Raw genomic sequence first — 4869 nt, forward strand, 5'->3', positions numbered from 1 at the left:
GGTGGCAGGGTCATGCTGTGGTGCCATCTAAAGGTCCCTGGCTAGCTGCAGAGGGGAAGGAAAGGCCAGGGGAGGATACTGAGCAAGAGCTCTGAGGTTTTGCACGCTAGCCCTCCGTGAGGCAAGACAGAATCCGTGTGAGGCTGGAGGAGCAGGCCAGACTTTGGGGGTAGAAGAAGACCCTGGCCCAGGAGGGATGAGGGACACGGCTCTGATCCTCGCTGGGCTGCCATGGCTCCAGGCAGGAGCTTATTCTTGGATACAAGCAGGTGGCATGAGAATATTACTTGGTAAATCAGATAAGCTGCAATCTTGTTATGCCAACGAATGAGTGGGCCAGAAAGGTTTGAATGTAGCTGTCTATACAACATCCTGTAAGGATAATGTCTAATCAAATTAGTGACTTGCAGGTCCCCTCCCCACTCTTGATTAGAAGGAAAACATTGTTCCCATGAAGGAGGGGCAAAAGCAGCTTCAGACCTAACATTCCCAACTCTTGCCATCACCCTTTCTGCTTTGCAGGTAGTATCTGCACCATCTGCTTTGGGGACAGTCCCATAAAAGGCTCTAACAGTACTGCTTCTCTTGGGCAGTACGTTTTGCACCACATCAGCTGGATGATTTTACTTCATAATTGGAGCTTTTAGTAGTGTCTGTCCTAGGACTGGGGAGAGACTGTGATATGAGTTGTTGGGAGGGGAGGAATTTTATTCCCAGAGGCTCCAGCTCATTTTCCCAGCCACCAGCCAAGCTTTCAGGGCAGCTTAAGCATTTGAGGTTTCCATCTGAAACACTGTTTAAAGGACATCCAACAACACCCAACAAGGCAGAGGTCTTATGCCAACTCTGCAATTCAGTTTTAAAGCTATTAAAACCAAATGTGTGTAACCACACGTGCTCAGATAGTATTATGCTGTGTGACAGCCTAGTGCAAGTTTCTTAAAATAGCAGCCTCATCCTCCTCCAAAATCCTCCATTGTCTGCCTAAGTCCAATCAAACAGCATTATCCTGTTGCAAGCTTAGAATGTATCCACCTCAGTTATCATTGGTATGCCAGCAATGGCTTTCATGGTGCCACCTAAGTTTCCCTGAAGACCTAGGGAATACCTGCAGCCTTTACACCATGCTTTCAATTCTGGGTACATCAGCCCACCACCCTTCTCCAAGGAATTTGCTCTGGCAGTGCTGGCTCCCTTTGCACAGATGATTTAGATTTCCACCTGACATTCCTACGTGGTTTCAATTGCACTGGAGTTATACAGCCCTGGCTTGGCTTAACCAATATTGCTTCAGTTTCTCCACTTCTGCAGCTATAAACTTCAGTACTTTAGGATCTTTATTCTTTCTCCTTGTTAAGGGGAAATCTTCTTGTTGAGTTTCAAATCCTGCGTGCAGAGGAAGGAGCTGAGCTTGGATCTTTCATATTTTGACCCTGGAGTGTCACTGTTGGACACTGCTTGTTTTTCTTATGAATGTTTCAAAACAAAAACATTTTTCTTGAACTGAACAGAACATTTCATACCAAACAAAGTGCAAATATGTGGGAGGTTTGGATCCAAAAGAGTGCCAGCTTTGATTCAATATGAATAGTTTACCCATTAGCAAGTTTTCATCTCCCGAATCACAACCTAAAAGTGCGTACAATTATTTGCATACCCCTTAATACAGCCATCAAACCTGTCTATGTCAGCTTATACATAAACAGTGAAGCCATACAGCCTGGAAAACACCATATGTTACCAAGCCCAAAGGACCTTCTGTTCAGACATAGGGTGTCCTGAGCACATCCTCCGACTGTATAGCTCTGTGCTATGATATCCATTTCATGCACAGCCTGATTCCAGGGCATTGAAATAATTCAGGGAAGTGGCTATGAGCTCCCAGAAGACCTTCTCTCCTTCCACAAATCTGACCTGGCACAAGGCAAGTCCACTAGATCAGAAAAACTGCCAGGCCACAGTATGCTAGAACATAAGAGGAGCTACACTTCACTTCAGACCTTCTTCAAAGTCCAGGCGATGGGAAACTTCATCCTTTGGGATGCCAGAATCCAAAATGTGTTAGTCCCTGGCAAGTTTTTAAATTGGTTTTACTTTACCCAGTCCTTTTCCCCCTCACCATTGTGGGATGAAACAAGGCTTGTACTTTACAGCACACTGGAAGGGCCCAGGCTGATACTGGGGTGGAGGCCTTGGAAGGCAGAAGGATGCCTCTGGCTTTCGTCATGCATTAATCATCAGTAAAATTACTCCCACCTGGCAGGTTTACACTGCTGCAAATGAAGTTTTTCCTGGTGTCCAAGCAATGGTTTCCTCACATAAAACTGATCTGGGAGGCTGTGGACTGTGGGAGGCTGGACCCACAGAAAAATTAGTTTTCTTCCAACTGTAAGAAGTTGTTTGTCCATACCACTTCCAGCAGGCTGGTGTCATTACACATGCGTCTCTTCTGACAAGAGCTGTTCACTGAGGAAAAGGATGGCGTCTCTGTTTCCAGGGGTATCTAAGATAAGGTGAGAGCCATCTCTTCCCACTGTTGTGGAAGACCTTTCAGTGCAGATCTGAAATCTCCTGTCCTACATGACTATGGAGAACAGACTGTTCCCTTTTTCTTAGTAGTAGGCTTTTATACAATTGGGGACTGTTTTGTTTAGAAAAGAGATGACTCAAAAGAGACATGACAAACCTCAGTCTTTCCTCAGAGGTCACATTTTCACACTGTCTTCCAGGTGACACATCTGTTTAGTACAACTTGGCATAATCTTTTATACAATAGAAGGTTCATCCTAATGGCTGTACACCTCCTTCTGCCTGGTAGTATTGACACATGTTCAGCCTGTGATAAGCCCAGTTAGTGACTCATCCCCATGAATTCACCAGGTGACTGTTCTCCACATAAGTAGGGATTTCCACACACCCTTGGTGAGTTCTAGTCGTCTTCTCCTGTACACACCTGTCTGCAATTTAGCTTTAAGATGGTGCTCAAACACATTTACAGACACCTGACCACAGCTCATATGCTGGCTTAATACGTGTTTTCCACCCATCAGTGGAAAGACTGAGATGCTCTACAATCCAAGACAGCCTCCGCAGAGAATCCTACTGAAGAAATTCTTACATTTCGTTAGTGAGTTACTAACAATGACTCTTCATCTTCCAAACAGATCTGCCATCGCTGTTTAACTATTTCATCTAAGCCTGCACCTTAAGAGACAGAATATCTTGTGTGTCATTTCCTCATGAGTCAAGAGCTGTGACAGTCATTACTTTCCTTCTGTCCACAGACTTCTTACTCTGGCATAGAGGAAATCATGCCAGTATGACAGTTTGCTCTTGAAAAAACCACACTGGCTGTTACTTATCTCCTCTAGTTATTTACAGAAACATGTTTGTTCCTATATTTTCTTAGAAGCTAGATTTAAAGCAGTCTGTTGTGGAATTCTCCAGTTCTTCCTTTTTCCTGTTTTGCTGAAAGAATCATTACATCTACCTTTCCCAGCATTTCAGAACCTCAGAAGATACTTCCTTAATTGTGACAAAAAGCCATTAACAGCTTAGCAGTTACTTCACACAACCCTCTAAGCACTCCAGTCCTTTAATAGTTTCCTTCATATTCCTTCCTACTCTTCCCAATTTGAAAACAGAAAATGCTCATTGCCATTCATGTTCCTAATTTAGTCTCACTTTGGATCATGACCTTTCTGACTTTCCATTTTTACTCATTCACGGTATTTTTATACTAATTTTCAATAATTTTGCCATGCTTACACACTTTCTGTCTGTTTTTCTCTTGCTTAAGATTAACAAGAGCACAGAATTTACAAAATGGCCTGTTTTTTCCAGTTTCAAACTCTCATTTCATGGTCTCACTCACCTAAACTGTCTCCCACCTTCAAGTTCTCAGCTAGTTCTTTCCCTTGCCTCCAGTCTAAACCAAAGAAAATTTCCTCTGCCACTCTTTGTACCCAGAAAACTGCTGCAACTTGCAAGACCTTGCTGAACAGCCTGCAACCTGAAATGTTGCCATTTCTACGCTGATGCCAGGCAATTAAAATTCCCCACTGCCATCAAGTCCTGTGCTTGGGACTGTCCTACTTGTTGCTCACAAAAAGACTTCATTCACCCCCATTCTGGATCTGGAGCAGACCCCCACCATGCTAATGCTGAGCAGGTCCTTGTCCGTCTGTTAGAACATGGACATTGGAGGCAGTGTATGCACACCTGGCACATATCACCTCCTCCAAGTCTTCTTGAACAATAATTCTATTTTAATATCCTGACTACGAGAATTACCAGAGCAAGTCTCTGCCACACTAGCATAAAGGCATCTAAGACATTCAACCAGTTGACCCAACAATTTTCCTACTACATCTCCAGTGATCCATGGAACTGATAGAGGGAATAGGTGAAAACTAACATAAATAATAAATTTGTAGATCTTTGTCTTGGTTTCCACTGTTTTACCTGCAATCTTCTGAAAGGATTTCTCTCTTAACTCCCTTCCCCTATACTCATAGAATCATAGAATCATAGAATGGTTTGGGTTGGAAGGGACCTTAAAGATCATCTAGTTCCAACCCCCCACCATGGGCAGGAATACCTTCCAGGTATTGGAACCTGATCAGGTTGCTCAAAGCCCCATCCAACCTGGCCTTGAACACTTCCAGGGATAGGGCATCCACAACTTCTCTGGCCAATCTGTTCCAGTGCCTCACCACCCTCATAATGAAGAGTTCCTTCCTTATATCTAATCTAAATCTACCCTCTTTCAGTTTAAAGCCATTACCCCTTGTCCTATCACTACATGCCCTTGTAAAAAGTCCCTCTCCAGCTTTCTTGTAGGCCCCCTTCAGGTACTGGAAGGCTGCT

Source organism: Pygoscelis adeliae, unplaced genomic scaffold (genome assembly GCF_000699105.1).
Source record: "Pygoscelis adeliae isolate BGI_AS28 unplaced genomic scaffold, ASM69910v1 Scaffold289, whole genome shotgun sequence".
In the NCBI taxonomy this organism is placed as follows: domain Eukaryota; kingdom Metazoa; phylum Chordata; class Aves; order Sphenisciformes; family Spheniscidae; genus Pygoscelis; species Pygoscelis adeliae.